An 18,498-nucleotide genomic window follows, 5' to 3' on the forward strand; every position below is an offset into this window, starting at 1 on the left:
TTTCATTTTTTATACTTATGCATCATATTCAAGAATCCTCTCTCTTGTATCATAGCTTAAAAGTGCCGCTCATCTTGCATAGAAGCCAACATCAAAAAGAACGCATAGCAAAGTTATAAGATATTGGATTATTTTTTGAAGATGGTGAGAACCCACTTCAGATAATTATCACAATCCTTGTCAGTGTGAACCACAATAGTCACTAAATTACTATCCTTAATCCTCTGGTAGCTTGGAAAAACAGCAGTAAGGCTTAACCTGGAAGCAATGTGTAGATAATTTATGCAGCACTCAAACGGTAATAAAGTGACAACAGTGCAGAAGAAGAATCCAAAACCAACTTAGAGAAACAGAAGATATTTTAATAATGAAAATGACACCAAAACGACAAAATCCTGTCAGTAGAATCGGAATTAAGATTTTTTTAAGTTGGAGGTACAAATAGCTGCAATTGTGGGTATGTGGTCATGCCAGAATAGGACAAAGTGAAAACTTCAGATCGACTATGATGGAGCAAGTGCTGGGTATTGGACCAGGTGGGTATGGGGGCCAGGTTCAGCCCACTGAGAGTTGTGCTGCGATGCGGGCCCTGTGTGGCTCTCAGCTGTTATGCGTCAGATCTGGTGAAACTGTCAGGTTAGCAAGAAGTACACTCGAACTCCAGCCAAGGGTTCCAGGCCTTGTGGACAGGACTTGGGGTTCTTGACTCACACCAACAGAGGCTGGCAGAGGGGGCCAGGTCAGGTCCAGTTGGCTCTGGTCATATGGAAAGCAGGACAGGCCTCTGCAAGCTTGTTGGTCCCCAATAGCTCAAACATTAGGTCAGCCAACTGCCCTTGGAGTAACCTCTGGGCTTCTGGGTTCAAGGTAAGAAGGCCCAGTCTTCTTTCTTCAGAAAGCAGGGCAGGAGTTTGTTTGAACCTTCTCAGGTCCAGGGGTGTTTTGATTTCAGGTTCTGGGATGCCACTTTTCTGCTAATTGCCAGACTGTGGGTTAGGTATATCTCTTTATCTAACTCTAAAACTGGTTCCATTCAGTTCTTCCCCTTTCCCTGAGTTTGGCTCCAGTTTAGCTAGTGAAACAAAGAGCAGGAAGACCATGTGTGAGCTGCATTTGCCAGTGACAGAGTAGACATCTGTGGCAGTTAGTAAAAGGCTGAGTATAGGCCTAAGGCTACTTATTGAAGCTCAGGAATGGGCTGGATAAAACAGTACACACATCCTCATGCACAAGGTCTTTTGTCCACTGTCTTGCAGAAATACATATCACACCACAGGAGAGCCATTACTGTAGGAAGGTGGAATCTGACTATATGGTTGCCCCCACTTTTCTCCTGGTGTTTTGCTGGTTTATGACTTAGTTGGACTGGGATCCTGCTATTCAGGGCCCCAGTCTATCTGCTTTCTCTGTAAAATGGTTTCCATGTACAGTAGGTACATATCTAATTGGATTCTGACGTGCCTTATAAGCCCCTAGTATATGGTATACTATGTACCTAGGGCATAGGTACATCAGAGACCTACCAGGGGCTGCAGCATGTATTATGCCACCCATGGAAAGCACTCCAAAATGACACCACAGGTCTGCTACTGCAACCTGAGTAAGGGTGTGCTTGCACCCCTTACTGTGGTATAGGCTACCTATATCACTACCCTAAACAGACAAATATAACCCTATACGCCACTCCTATGGCAGGCCTTGACAACCCTGAAGGCAGAGTGCTTGGTTTTATGTGAGAGGGTGCCCAAGCATGAGCTGAGCCCCTCTGCAGCTTTCGGAAATACTTCCTTATGGCTGTTCTGTGATACAGCCATACCATATACTCTTAAGTGCATTATAACCTCGCGGTAAATGCTAACTTTGGAATGGCTGCATCAAAACATGTTGTGTTCGGTGTCAAACGCTTTGGAATACTACCCCTCCCCGCCAATTGTGGCGGCGGGGGTAGCATTCCACCCTTCTAAAGGGATAGACATGTTCACACTGGCTAAACCCAATAGGACTTTCCTGAGCCCTGGCATCACAAAATGGGTGCCTCTGCCACAGACACGGGTCTGGCCTCCTGCTGCTGACCAAAACTCTGGCAGGGGAGGCCTGGACAATAGGTTTCCTGTCAAGGGGAGGTGTAACCACCTCCCCAGACAGGCTGATGTGTATTGGGGCTGGGCGGGAGCACTCTCTGTTGCTTTGAAGTCCTGCACTAGGGGCACGTTTGCTGTCCCTGTGCATAGCCCAGTTCAAACCGGTTGCAGGGGCTACCTGCCCCTGCTCTGGCGCAAAACTGGGCAAAGGAAATGGGTGTAACCACCCCTCTTTCCAAGCCCAACCATAGGTGGGGCCTTAGAGTTAGTCCATCCCCTAAACTTACTACAAGTATAGGAATCTAGTCCCTAGGACTTTAGATTACCCTGGACGAAACTCTGCAACATATATCCTGGACCTTTGACGTTCTACTTTAACTAGAAGACTGAAGAAATCTCCCTTGGGGTCAAGGAGTGACTCCCCAGCTTGGCAGGTGCCAAAGAAGCAACTGACAGGTCTGCATCGCTGAAGCTCCCACCGGACGCCAAAGTCTTTGCATCACCAGAGGTGGATTTCCAGACTTCCCCGAGGCTACCCTGAGTCCAGAGCAAAGCTGAGGCCCGTGGCTATCGTGGGTGACGTGGAACCGTGACCCCTGGACACTGTGATCTATTGCAGCAACACTATCTTCCTGGTCCTCCTTGAAGTTGTGCTTTGTTCTCCGAGAAGCCCCAGCCCTGAGCACCTTCTGCACCGAAGATTGTTGGCCTCCACTCCACGAGTGACCCGTGGGCCAGCTTCAAGTGTGACCACTCGAGGCTCCTTTGCGATCACTAGCCCGTTGGCTAGCACGTCCCCACGACGGCAACTCCTTTTCTGCTTGAGCTTACCTGGTTGCTCCAGACGTGCCCTGACTTACCCTTGCTGGGTGAGTCCCTCAGATCTTGCTGGTCTGCACCGCAGTACTTTCTCTAAATTCCAGTGACTTGCCGTTGCCAAGGCTTGTTGGGTCCTTTCTGGTCGCCGACACCGCAGCACTCGACAGACTTTCTGGTACAGCTCGAATCCGCCTCGTGGATTTCGTCAACGCCTCCTGGACCTCGTGGCTGAAGAGTCAAGACACCTATCAACTCACCTGAAGCACCCGACATCTGTGGTCATTGGTCCATCCTGCCCTCGGTCACTGACAAGTGACCCAGACTCTGTCCCCTCTGCTTTCAGGTTCCTTCCATCCCAGATCCAGGCTTGGATCTCTTCGGACACTTCTCCTCTTCACGGCAGCAGCAGTTCTTTGCAGGCTTCCATTGGAATCGACGACACGACCCGACACCAAAAGACACCTATGCACCCGGCTTCCCTGGGTGAGGTAACTCGAGTACTCCAGTGCTCTCATGAGTGCTAGCCCTAGAACTTCCTAAGTCCAAAAGGGTTTGGTCCTGACTCGATTAGAAGTGTCCCTAATCTTTAAATTTCCAACCGCGACATTGCCCATAGAAGATAACGGGAACCCGCGGTTGTGTTTGCACACTGCATACAGTCCCAGTGGGTTCCTTGTGTCACTACCTTGGGTGGTTCCTTGGGGTCCTAGCGATTCTAGACGCTATAGGCCTAGTGTCTATTCCAGTCGTGGTTCTTATACCACTTTTTTGGTATATGGTTTGGTACGCCCCTAGGGCCCAAACGTGTATTTGTGCTATTACTGATGATTGCTATCTTGTAAACTAAGTACTTCAAACACCAGTCTCAAAGAGACTAGAGGGGTGTGTTTTATCTTAAATACATATATTTTGAATATATACCTGGTGTGGTTGTCTTTTCATTTGATCATTCAAGAGATTATAGACTGGTAAAACAAGCTGCTTTACGTTTCTTCAAGACTTAGCCTGAAGGCTGCTCTCCATAGCTACCACTAGGATAGCTTTCAATAAAGGTTGTCTTTAACCTATCACCATAAGGGGTTGTTTGGACTGATACAAGGTGCCCACTAGAACTAGTGGACAGCATATCTCAGGCCACCTTCTCACAATTACCATTTAGGTGACCTTAGACATTGGCAGAAAGGAACATTCAGCTTAGGCACGAAAATACCAACTTTCTAAAGGAGGTATTTTCAAAATAGTAATTAAAGAGGTGTTTAAATTATAAAGAGTGGATAAAATATTTATCTAGCTTTTCTCAAATTGAATTTAGCACTTATTATATGTAAGAAGGTAAACCAATGTTAGTCTACAGGAGGCCAACCTTAACACAGTGAAAAATGATCTTGGAGATTTTTCACTGCCAGGACATGTGCAACCTTAAATATTCATGTCCTACTCTTTAAATACCCTGCACCATGCACTATTAGAACTTAGAGTATAACTTAAGTGTAACATATAAGTATTAAAAAGAAAGTTATAGGCCATCAAAAGGCTTATTTTTCCAGGTTGGAAATGCAGTTTTCAGACTGCACACACAGGCTGCAATGGGAGGGCTGAGATATGTTTCACTTTGCAACGTTAGTGGGTGGCACAATGAGTGTTGCAATCAACTATCATTTAATTTAATTTATAGACCGTGAGAACCTGTAGTACCATACACTAGGGTCTTATAAGTAAAGTAAGTGAACCAACTAGGTGTGCACCAATTTTACAATGTTTGGAAGGGAGAGCACTAGCACTTTACCAGTGGTTAGGAGGAGCAAAGTGTGCAGAGTCCAAAAGCTAATAAAATGGGTCCAACAGAATAGGGAGGTTAGTGAAGGCAAAACCCTTAGGGAAGACCATGCAGACGTTGGTCATTTTAAACAAAAGTGCTTTTTATTGCAGTACATTTTAAAGAAATAAACACTCCTTTTGGACATACCTTATATAATTCTCTTTGGGTTTTCAAAGATGCTTCCTCTGCTCCCTATCATTCCACACCAATAACAACCATCTTTCTGAGCTTTTTCATTCATGTCTTAATTTCTAAATGATTTTGAAAACAGATACAGAGACCCCAATTTGTAGTAATGCTTAATGCTGAGTGGTTAAGAAAAATCTTCCCTCAACTTCTGCAACTCGCAAGGTAGGGCAAGAACATAAAGGACTCAGTTCATCCCTTACTGTTATCCCTGAAGACCCAAAAACATAAAGTCACAGAACAAAGATTTGACCCACTGATTATCACTCAGGCTGCAGTCCAGTCCATGTTTTTTGCCCATTATGCCACTCTAGACTGCAACCAGTCATATGCATATCACTCTTGGTTCTGCTTCAAAGTGAACCGTTCAGCTCAACCTGCCAGGCTGCTTCTCCTCCAAACACGAACAAAAATTACTGCGGAGAAGATTCTGTATTTGTAGGCCTCATCACTGAGATATACATTGATTCCTGGTACATTAAAAACATGTATCAGTCTACCCATCACACTTAGACCACCAACAAAAAAGTGAAGGAAGGAATGCTTAAATTAATCTTAGGCACTGTCAATCTATTGGGGCGTCATTTGAGTCAATTGGCTTTTGCCCTTCTAGCCTCACTAAACAGAGACCAGGTACATGCCACTTAGTCTTGGTTCTGCTCCAATAGTAGGAGTCTAACCTGAACTGCTAGGTCTAGAGAGAATATGGCCTGGAAGTTTGGGCAGGACTGTTCCTACTGGAGCAAGACCAAGACTGATTTTCATGTGGCTGGTCCCTATCTAGAATAGCATAGTGGCCAAAAAAGGATTGACTGAAATTTGGCCCAGAGTAATTGCTGTGGCTGAGATTATTTCAAGCAATCCATTCATCAGCTTTTTGATTTTCTTAATGTGATGCTCTAAGTGTGACAGGTATCCTCAGACCTAGGTCTTGTGCTCACTTTGCTTGAATTAAGCCACACCTCATTCATGTATGACAAAACCCGTCAGCAGTTGCTTTTGTTCCCATCTTAAGGGGATCTGACCAGGCGGTTCAGGCTGGACTGTTCCTTTTGAAGCAAGACTATGGGTGATTTACATATGCTGGTCCCTCTCCAGACTGGGATATCAGTGAAAACATGGACTGGAATAAGTCCCAAAGTAATATTAGTAAATGAGATGAAATTAATATTCCATCAAACATGTTCTTGTATTCCTGAAACCACAGACAGAGGTACAACCCAACATTTTCTATAACCTTGCAACTGGTGTCAAAACTATTACTACAGTCTTACCCAGATTACCTACATCAGAGCATTGTTCCTGCAGTTGAAAACTAGTGATGTCACATGGAGACTGTAATACAAATACATCAGGGACAGGCTTTTTAATGTCTAATACAGGCTTTATCTACTATATATTTTATACTTTTTTACAAAGCACTCCGTATGTATTGACATCTGTCTCCCACTGGGTCTTTTCTGTTCTATATACTACTGCTAATAACTAAATTAAAAAATCAGTGTTGCATCTACGTTCATCAAAGACTGAGGGCCTCATTACTATGTCGGTCAGAAAGCCTCCAACTGACAGTCGGATTCCCCTAGATCGTGTCGAAACCCATACGCCCGACTTGGGCGGAAACAATTCCGACCGATCGATTACGATGCTCGGTCAGAAGGGGAACCATTTGGTCATTCTGAAACGGTTCCGACCGGCTTTCGTAGAATCCGAGTCGGCTGGAGCCGATTCGGACAGCTCAACAGACAGTGTTTCCAATCGACCGATTACGATGCTGGCTGTCGGAAGGGGAAACGTTTGGTCATTCCGAATCTGTTCCGACCGGCATTAGGAGAATCCGAGTCGGGCAGAGCCGATTCATACAGCTCAATGGATAGTGTTTCCAACCAACTGTTACGATGTCAGGTTCCGACAGCCTTTCCGACTCGGTCGGTCTGACGCGAAAAGGCTGTCAGAAAATGACTTTGAGGGCCTTAGCAGGCCCCCCTCCTTACTAAGTCCTCCTGTTAAGGGTTGAGGGGGTACCCAAGCGACCTCCCTGTAAAATCATGCACAGTGTGGCAGGCACCATGGGGTGCCCGCGACAGGGTGCAAAGTTTTCCGCAGACACCCATTTCCCCATAGGAGCCTGTGTTGAGGGTTGGAACACGGGCTCCCATTGAAGTCAATTGGAGTCCTTCCGAAAGGTGTTCGGAAGTATCATAATCGATCGAGTGGAACCACCGACTGCGAGTCGGTCAGATCTGAATCCGACCAGGAGTCGGGCGGTTTAGTTTCTGGCCGACATCATAATGAAGCCCTTAATGCAGCCTGCCACATGCAACAATGTGATACAACTTGCTCTTCTTGTTTATGAGAAAAGATTGCTAAAATGAAATCAGACTTTGCTCCTCAACTTCTCACTGATTCGTTCCTTTGTCTAATGAAGACCCAGTCCCTCCCTTAAGGAACTCTCTTAAAGGCTTTAAGGCACTTTCACAGTTGGGGATACATCTTTAACATCTACGTCCATTAAATCAGGCTCCCCTTCGAACCGTTGCCTACTTATTCTCTGTATGTTATAACTTGTAAATTGTATACAATATAATGTGTACCGTGCATTGTATACTTTAAACAAAGCATGTCTGTTCAATCTTCGGCTCTATTTTTCTAGATGACGAGAAAGGAAATATTCATGGCAACATATTTATTTTTTGCACATCTTAAGTAATTATAGAAAACACAGTATCTCTGCATGTTTCTACACATTCTGAGCTATGCATTTTTAATAAAATGTGACTTCCATTAAACTGATTCTAATATCTACTTTTGTTCTTTATATTTGCAAATATGCTTTTTCTTTAATGTGAAAGAGGAGCACACAAAGGATTTACGTGGTTTATGAGAAAGAGGATGGTGTAATGATTTCTTATAAGGGGTAAAGCTCTCTCAGCCTTATTCTTTTATATGGTTACGGAACACCTTAGTGGCTTCCACTATTTTTATAATGTAAACCAGGTGATATTTTATCCCACATTTATATATATATGTTACTTTGTTAAGGTTAATGCCAGATGTAAATTCAAAAAGCAAACAAAGCCTTCGGCTAGATAGATGAATGAATGGATTGAGGGACTCACTGGTGGACAGATGGAGTTGTAGACTAGAAATATAGATACAGATACCAATATACAGATCAATTAGATAGATGGATAGATAGCTAGACAGATAGATAGACAGACAGACAGACAGACAGATTAGATAGATAGATAGATAGATAGATAGATAGATAGATAGATAGATAGATAGATAGATAGATAGATAGATAGATAGATAGATAGATAGATAGATAGATAGATAGATAGATGGATGGATGGATGGATGGATGGATGGATGGATGGATGGATGGATGGATGGATGGATGGATGGATGGATGGATGGATGGATGGATGGATGGATGGATGGATGGATGGATGGATGGATGGATGCTGGGTTCATAGTTTGCCGTACAGTTGCCCTACATCCTCTTTTAGACTTCTGAAATGACTTTCTGAGATCCCCACGGTGCTCAGTTCTTGGTCTCGTTGTTTTCAATTGTCTGCTCATCTCAATACCTACGGATGATGTAAATTGTTATATCCAGTAGCCAATGTTCCGCTCTTCTTCATCTAGCCTGCAGTGCTCTTGCTTCCTTCCTGCTGTGGTCTGTTGTTACACGTGTTGTGTCAACACCATTTCATCTTACTGCATTGCTTTCTGTCCTGCCTCTACCGTTTTGCTTTGCGTAGACTTATTCCCCTTCTGAGCTTTTCCATCGTTGTCACTGAAAGGAGTCCTACAGCGACAATGATGCATTCTGCAACTCCTCTGCATCGCACCTTCCCTATTACCCGGGCTCACGTGCTGTGCTGTATGCTCTCCCGCAATCCCATAAAGTCCCGATGCATATTTACTCAGATGTTGATGCATTCGCTCGAAACTGCTTAAAGAAACATTCCAGAAATGTACCTGAAGACGAGCTTCTTTGCTTTTTATTATCCACCCCATAATGGTGGCTCTAACCAGTCCTGTCTCAGTATCTCCACATTGTCCTCCTTTCTGAAGGTTGCAATACTACAGTTGTCCCTGAAACGTTGAATACTGTTTAATTTCCCCACACAAAATTAGCAAAATCTGTGCAGGGAAAGTGGCACAATTAGTGTGATATTTACACATGAAATGATCCTGATTCAGACACAAATTGCTACCTGCACTTCGGTAGGCATTCCCAGGGCCCTCGGAATCTGGCCTCCTCTTGGACCTTTCAAGATACCAGGGGGAGGATTCGTGCTCTTTCAATATTGCAGCTCCGTCCCTGGCAGAGGGGCTCCCTCTCACTTCAAGATCCAAACATTGACCCAACCCTCTGAGAGCGGACTCTCGAATCCGCCCATTTCAAAGTCTCGCACTCTAGCTACCATCAGGCCTGTTCATGAGTCCCCATGAATTTAGATTTGTTTATCTCATTGTGAGTCACCCGAAAAGCCTGGGTCTGGATTACAAGTAATACAAATATGCCAAACCCTTTCACTGGATAATTTTCACCATTTAGGGGAATTTGAGTTTTGGAAACATCACAACCTTCAGAGTTTTGCAGCACAGATAGGGCAAGATATGTAGTATTCATGCATTATTCCCCATTCTGAGGCAGGGTTTTCGAATGGAGTGGTAATTCTACACCGGTGGATATGCAGAACACACAATTGGCTTCATGGGCTATATTAACCTTTCTCAGTAGTTCTCTCTTGCCATTAACATGACCTTAAACAGTTTTGAGTTTGACAGGGCATTCCTCTGTGCTGCAGCCTGATTCATGATCTCTCAGGTGTAATGTGTAGCACTTGAGTTCATATCCATTGTCCATCAGAGCACAGTTGGTCCAGTTTCCAGTTCATTGGCAGTGTAGCCTGTAACTTGTGTCAATGAAGTGCAGTTACTTTGTTGGAGAGTGATATCTAGCCGCATTTTTGGTCTTTTGCACTGTGGTGTTTGTGCAATATTGTGCTGTAGGCACACTTAAAATGCACTTTTTTGCCCCCTTTTTTTTTTACTTTGCCAACTTCGCGAATCTGGTGACACTGAATTATAAAAGAATTTCAAAGGCATGAGATTGATAACTTCACAATGTTGCAGACCCCCTTGGAGCTGTGTATACATTCTTCAGAAGAGACTAGTGACAACTTGCATACTAAGACAAAATCCTAAACTTACTACCATTTTCGTATTCACAGAAGGCACTTACTCATTTTGGTATTCACAAAAGACACTTACTCACTTCGGTATTCACAGAAGTTAGGAGTCCTAACTTTAGGACTCCTAAATGCCTTCTGTAAATACCGAAAGTCTTAAAATTAGGATTTTTCTCAGTTTAGGAGACCTAGGGCCCGATTCACAGAACTAACTTAAGACAAAATCCTAAACATACTACCATTTTGGTATTCACAGAAGGCACTTACTCATTTTGGAATTCACAGAAGGCACTTACTCATTTCGGTATTCACAAAAGTTAGGAGTCCTAACTTTAGGACACCTAAATGCCTTCTGTGAATACCGAAAGTCTTAAAATTAGGATTTTTCTCAGTTTAGTAGTAGTATAGTTAGGACCCAGCAGTAAGTCGCTGTAACAACTTGCGTTGTAATGGCATGCAATGTAACAATGCGTCGTTGTAACGACTTGTGTTGTAATGGCATGCGATGTATTGCATGCTTTGTAAACAATGTTTCCTGTTAGCACACCCGGGGGTTTATTTATAAGAGCCCTGCATCACGGCCGGACTGGGAACAGAAATCAGCCATGGCAATTATGCTTGACCGGCCATGGGTGGGGTGAGGAGGGGGTGGTGTTTGCTACTGGAGAAGTGCCGATCCGGCGGGGTGAGTAGTACTAGTGCCGCTTTTGTTACAGGGGGCCGATATTGCCAGCCCTTAGTAACAAAACGAGCTCCCACGGGTCAAAACCCGTCCCAGCCCTTCCAGCCCACAGGGAAAATGCCCAGTGCCCACTATGGCCAGTCCGACCCCGCCCTGAATTACTTTTGCACCACATAAAGTGATACATGAGTGACACAGGGTTCTCATAAAGATTTATGACGCTACACAAGTCAAAATTGCGGGACTTTGATTGGTCTCATAAATCATGAGTAAGGCGATATAGCACAAATCATTGTGTCACCTTACTCTGCACCTGGGAGGCATTCCACAGGCGTTGCAGTGGGGCTTTCCCCACAACACCCATGAAATTCAACGCTTCTCCAGATTTACAAAGTGATAAAAACCTGGGGAAGCACCAAATACATATGCCTCCCAAGGAGAGATGTAACAAGGAGAAATATTTTTATGTCTCTGTTTGACTTGGCACCATTGGCGTGGGTCTCCCTTCCATATGTTTTTGTTGGTCTAGATGCTTTGGGCACTTTGCTACTGCTGTTCAGTGCCAAAGTGCAAGTGCTCCCTTTGTAAATAGTTGAGTTTGATTAGTGATCCCATGATTGGCTGATTTAATTTACTTGTCAGACCCTAATACAGTGCACTATGTGTGCCCAGGGCCTGTAAATCAAATGCTGCTGGTGGGCTTGCAGCACTGATTGTGCCATCCACAGAAGCAACCTGTAAAGTGTGACTCAGGCCTGCCATTGCAGAGCCTGTGTGCAGTCTGGGACTGCCATGTCGACTTGGCAAGTGCACACACTTTCCCCTAAGGTAGGCCCAAGGTACCCCTGTGAGCAGGGTGCATTGCATGTGAAAGGTAGGACATGTCCTGATGTGTGTGACATGTCCTGATAGTGAAATACTGCCAATTCCGTTTTTCACTATTGCAAGGCTATCTGTTCCCATAGGCCAAACTAGGCAGTTTGTTTATAACATCTTATAAACATAACTGACCCTGGGAACATGATAGAAATGACAAGTTTAGTATGCCTGAACTCAGAATGTTAAAGTGCATCTTTTAGTGAGGGTGATTTGTACATTCTGGGTTTGAAAATACCACTTTTACAAAGTGGGTATTTTCTTGCCTAACCATCCAGTGTGCCTCTGCTAGGTTTGTGTATTGCATGTCTGGCTTTTGGATGACAGAGGGCTGGAGAGGCCTGTGGCCCCAGAAGTCTGATGAGTCAGGGCTTGGCTGAATAGACCTGGGCTGCATTTGGAGTAGGGAGAGGAGATTACCTTTTCACCTGAATGGGCCTGGTCTGCCTTCAACAATGCTGTCTCCACCTACTGCCAGGAAGCTGCACCAGTGAGGACAGAACTGGTTTTGGCTGGGTACAGACACTCTCTGCCTTCAGAGAACAAAGGATTTGTGTGTATAAAAAGTGGAATCCAGACCCCAGACGTTTAGATCACTTCTGGGAAATCAAGAGGAAACCTTTGCCAAGGAGAAGAGCTGAGGAGGAATACTGCCCCCATGCTGTTTGCTGTCTGGGGTTGGCCTGCAGTGGCTGCTTGCTGAAAAAGAGAAAAAGGACTTTGCTGTTTGCTTTGTCACCTGCTTGAAGAAAAAAGATCCCCAAGGGCTTAAAACTGAGCTTGCCTCCTGTTCTGAAGTCTCAGGAACACAAAGACTTCACCCCTTCTGTCTCTGCATCTGGAACTGCTGTTTCAGTTGCTACAGAAGGAAATTGCAACACTGAGGCCAGCGAGTGATGCCATAACCTGCACAGAAGCCATGAGCGCTCCTCCATCTTGCGACGTAGGCACAACGACCCGCTGCTGTGCCGCATCGACCCTGAAACCAACGTCATCATCACGGAGCCGATCCTCGACGTGGGTGATAGCGAATCCATCGACATCGCGCCATTGTAAGGAACAGTGGTTTCGGTGCCATTGTGATGTCATCTCCCCGACGAAGTAAGGAACCATCGTCTCGCCTCCCCCCGCTGCAGGAAGGAACAGAGGCTGCACCTCTCCAGGGGTCATAAGGAACTGACGCCACACAGCGCCTACTTAGACGCACCTCCCAGATGCCGTGAACTTTCTTTGTTTTCATCATCTTTCAAGGTCTGTTCTTTGTGGGCCCGATGCCGCGCACCTCGCGGTTGGCTCCGTACTCTGGGATTTTTACCGGTCACGAGGTTGTTATAACTCCAAGTGAAGTTATTTGTTGCTACAAACTTGATTTAAGTGATTAACCTATTTTTGAAGATAACTTGATAATTGTACTGTGGATATTTTGTCGTTTGGTCTTGTTTTGGTTTAGATAAAGATTATTTATTTTTCTAAACTGGTGTGGTGTCCATTTGTAGTGTTTTCACTGTATTCCTGTATGTGTTCACAAATACTTTACACACTGCCTCTGAGATAAGCCTGTCTGCTTGTGCCAAGCTACCAAGGGGGTGAGCAAGGGTTAGTTTAGGAGTGTATCCCCCTTACCCTGACTAGAAGGAAGGGCCCCTATTTGGACAAAGGTACCTACCTCTCCCAACTAGAGACCCCCATTTCTAACAGTCTTCTTGTTTTTTCCTGGAAAATACCTTGAAGGATTGTTTTTGTGCAATATTGTGCCCCTTCCTGCACAAAAGGATCCTGCCAGCAACGGAGGCATGCTTGCACCATGGTGCAAGGGTAAGTATATTGGAACTAGGCTGCCAAAATGGCGTTTGTGAGTGTTTGATTGGTTCTTATGCTCCGTCCATCACCACCCCCTTTTGTACTGCTTTGTTCGACATAAGTTGGCAGGGTATGCTCAGACGTGAGTCCCTTGCTCACTTTGCCACTGGATTCAAGCAAACCGGGCTGAAGATGGCTGAAATGCCAGAAACCGGTCCTAGGAAGCTTGTTTCCGTTCCAGGGAAGGCATGGCTTGGCAGTTCGGGCTGGACTGTTCCCATGAGGCACAGGGTCAGACTGATTTGCATATGGCCATGTCTGAACTGGGGTGGCAGAGTGGGCTAAAGAACGGTGATGGATCAAACCCAGATCTGTTGACTGGGTGTGAGTGTTTGATTGGTTCTGATGCTCCGTCCATCACCACCCCCTTTTGTACTGCCAAAATGGCACCAGCACAGAAAGAAAGGTTAGCAATGCACCGTATTACTTAAATACGGTGCATTCCTACCCTTTCACTTTGGCATAGGGCATCAAAGTGCCTTGTTCCACTGCCCTACACCAAAATCCCATTATTGAGGCCCCACGCTTGTCAAATTCTCTGGAACTAACGTGTGCAACTGAGTCACAAAGTACATGATGAAAAGTATGCATCAAACTTCAGATACCCACTTCCAGAACAACTTCGGGAGGAATATCATATACATACTTGTACAGAATCATTTGTGTTGGGATTCACACTCGCTGTTGGACCGTTTGAGGGCCGAGTTTGACAAACATCTCTACAATTCTGTATGGTTTCCTACACTTAGAGTAGCTTTATACTTTAACTTTTAAGTACAAAATCTTCATATAAATGCAGGCGCTCAGTACAAAGTATGCAAATAAGAGTAGGAAAAACCCATTTCCTTGAAAGAAAATTCTCACTTACTTGAATGCAGAATTTGCTCATCAGTGTGCAAAATCCAACAACTTTGGGGCATATCAGCAACAACCGGCGATAATTATCGCTAAGCACACTTAGCGCTAGGATAATTATCGCCGGCTAGCGTGGATTTTTATCGCTGAGATAGCGTGCTATTAGCAACGCTTATCTCAAAAGCGATAAAAATCCTCACGCTAACTGCCTAACGTGAGATTATCGCTGGAAACCCAGCGATAACCTCATGCAATGTGGCGTTAGCTTGATGATAGGGACTCACAAACTTAGCCATGATATCCACCTTCCATAGGATATCATGGCTAAGTCAGTCCTGAAGCAGGCGTAAGGAAAGTAGCGATAACAGGGTTTATCGCTACTTCTCTTGCCGCTATGCTTCATAGCAAGGGGCTTGATGATAGGAGAAATGTCGCTTAGTGACATTTCTCCTGTCATGTCAGGTCAGGAACGCCCACTTTGCATCTCATTAGAGATACAAAGCTGGGCGTTAGGAATTCCTACGCTAACGCAAGTTTTCACGCGTTAGCGTGAGCTTGCTACTTAGGCGATAAAATTATTGCCGCTTTTTGGCCGAAAACGGCCGCAAAAGCGGCGATAATTCTATCGCCTCGCCTTGCTGATATGCCCCATAGTCTCTCTGAACGCTTCTGAAAATTCACAATAAGTACGACTTACCAGATAAATATATTCTGAGCGCATATATTACATTCTTGAGCAATTGTGCCATGATTGCATGTTCAGTCCTTGGTTAAAGGATCTAAACAAGTGTGCAAAAGGAATAGAAACTACTTTCCAAATGCACAAGGATAGTGTCATGTGAGATGAGAAGATCATGGTGGTACTGCCAATTATATATGTAGAATTCAAATATACGTTCACTAATAATGGGGTGAACAAACCCTTCACTGAATGTAACATGCATTGATGCATCTGCTAGCGCAAGAATTTAGACACAAGCCTGAGGGTAGAATACACGCATTGGCACTAAGCACAGCACTAGTGTTCTCAATGACATCTCCCAACAATTCACACATCAGTAAAGTAGACTGAATAATGGAGTTGGAGAAGGTTTTGCTGTGCTGGTCATAGAATCTTTTTCATGTGATAGTTTGTGTTTTGTTGTGTATAAGGGGGCATTGTGATGATAACTGTAAGAAACTGTATTACTGATTGAGGGGAAGGTGAAGCCCTACTCAAGAAGCAGTCCTTGTCAGGATGAAGTCACAAGCGAACCCCAACCTGTGCAGTCAGGCCTAACCTAAAAACAATGTGTAAAGTTTTTATTCAGCACTTCAAACAGCAATAAGGTCAAAACACAGCTGAAGAAATATCCCATACCAATTTAGAAAAATAAAACAAGACCAAAACAACAAAATTCATATCAGTATAACCGGAGATATGCAATTTTAAAGAGGTTGCTGAAAATAGCACCTTAAAGCACAAAGCACCACTAGCGATTATCTGGTTGTGCAAGAGTGGGAGAAAGTCACAGTCCCCAGGCCAACCGCAATAGATCACAGGTCGGATACAGGAACCAAGCTAGTCCCACTGAAAGGGTTAGCTTCTCAGTCCAGCCCAACTGTTCTGTTAGCGGTGGAAGGGGTCGCGAGGAGCAGGGTGAGAGTCACTGATGGCCGTCAAAGTAGCGTGAAGGGCCGGCCGGGAGTCGCAGATATTCATTGCTGTAGCACGAAGATTCTGTCAGCATTGTGAACCGTTGTGGCTGCAGCTCCACGTTGGCAGTCATCACGGTGGGTGATGCAGTAGCGCGAAGAGTTGGTTTACCAGAACATTGAATTGGTGGTTGATGCAAGAGGCAAGGTTTTGGCGCCACAGGCTGGTGCCCCAGAGCCCAAAAACTTCAGGGGAGCTCAACTGAGTACACATCAAGGATTCAGGCCCCAAGAGGCACCACTTGGGGATCAGAAACTCACTCCAGCAGAGGCCAGCAGGACTCTGGCTGGTCCAGGCAGCAGCTCAGATGGGCAGTTGCTGGAAGCCTCTGAAGCTTGTTATGTCCCTATATCTCAGAACAGGAGGTCACCTGGCTGACTCTTGGAGTCACTTCAGTCTGGGATGAAGGGAACAGATCCAACCTTCCTTTTCAGCAACATGTCAGCAGGCAGCAGAGCAGCAGAGTAGAAGAGAGATAGAGTGGCAGTCCTTCTGGCACAGAGTAGCTCAGCAATCCTTCTTCTGTAGTATCCACAGATCCAGGAGTGCAATGAAGAGTTGGTGTCTGAGGTCCAAGAATTATACCTGCTGTCTTCATTAAAGTGGGATGAAACTTTTGCAGGATTCCCTTTGAAGTGCTCAGGTGTCCTGCCTCCCTGCCCTGACTCCAAACTAACTACAGGAGGAATGCAATATTTTGTGTGAAGGCAGGATGCAGGCTATTCAGGGGTAAGTTGGGCTGTGCCTAACTCCGCTCTCCCATCCTGCCAGTGATGGCCCATCCAGGCACACCTAAGCTCTCTATTGTGTGGCAGTTTAGGAGGAATACACAACGGCCAACTGCAAACAACACCCAGTCATGTGACCCAGAGACAGGATGCAAGCACTAAATGACTAAGGTAAGAAAATTCAAACTTTCTAAAAGTAGCAAGAAAATGGTCAACCCAAACGACCCTTGTGGGCTTGAGGAATAATAAAGTAAGAAGGTAAGAGTGCATACATGGGATTCATTCAGAGATTATTTTTCAAAATGACTGTGTCCTCAATATGGTAACATCTAATGCCACCCAATGGGATAACTCAAAACAATTCTGATTTTTTTTTTAACCCTTCCACTGCTAGGCCTTTTTCACCCTGTGCTAAGCCTTATTTTGGCTATTTGGGGTAGTTCGCACTTAGGCCATTGTAACATTTTGTCCACATAAAGTATCCACACCAAATTTGCATCCTTTTCTTTCAACATCTTTTTAAATGGGGAAAAAGTGCTGCTGAAGAAAGTGACTGTAAAACTATACATTTCTGCAGAAGTAGACACAATTCTGAATTCAGCAAGTGGTCTTTGGTGTAGATCCCTCAAGGTTTTTTAAATAGAAACTAACAGTTAAAAAAAAAAAGATTGGAAATGAGTAAAAAAAAAACAAGCCATTTGTGCCAACTTTTTCACCTCTAACTTCTTTTAATTATGACAGATTTTTTAAAGCAATATACCTTTACATCTGCTGGGCCCTTCTGGTTGAGGGGATATATAGCACTTGTAGGTTCACATAGAATTCATGGAACCCAGAACCAATAACTGAGCTGCGTCTTGCAGTGATTTTTCATTGTGTACCGGGAACACAGCAATTCATTTCATAAAATAGAAAGAGTGAAAAATGAGTATCAAGGACACCTATGTATTTCTGAAATGGTAACAAAATATAGAGTTTAGAAGCAGTAGCTATTTGCACATCTCCGAAATTGTGGGTACCCATGTTAACATGTGAATTATAGGACATTTTTCAAAGTGACTCCTTTTTTACACATTGTCTTACATTTGGAAGGCAAAAATGCATAGAAGGTCAAGAGGTAATAACAGTTGCTCTACAATTATGTGTTCCCCTATATCTCCTGATAACAATGCTACCTCATTTGTGTGGGTAGGCCTAGTGCCCGCGATAGGCAGAAAAGCTGAATCGCTTGCAAACCTCAAACTTTGTCAAAAAAACAAATTTTCCTCACATTTCTGCGATGGAAAGTTCTGGAATCTGTGTGGATCCACAAAATTCCACACACCCTGCATTTCCCAAAGTCTCCTGATAAAAAAGGTACCTCACTTTCTGGGTAGGCCTAGTGCGCGCCACAGGAAATGGGCCAAAATGCAATGTGGAAACCTCAAATCTTTCCGTGAAAACTGACCCTTTTTTTGCAAAGTGCCCACCTGTAGCATTTGAACCCTAGCTCAGCTGGCACCTAGGGAACCTAGCTAACCTATACATTTTTGAAAACTAGACACCCAGGGAAATCCAAGAGGAGGTGACTTGTGTGGCTCCCACCAGGTTCTGTTACCCAGAATCCCTTGCAAACCTCAAACTTTGTCATTAAAAACACACATTTTACTCACATATCTGTGATGGAAAGTTTTGGAATCTGTGTGGATC

The sequence above is a fragment of the Triturus cristatus genome, chromosome 1_2 (genome assembly GCF_964204655.1).
Source record: "Triturus cristatus chromosome 1_2, aTriCri1.1, whole genome shotgun sequence".
In the NCBI taxonomy this organism is placed as follows: domain Eukaryota; kingdom Metazoa; phylum Chordata; class Amphibia; order Caudata; family Salamandridae; genus Triturus; species Triturus cristatus.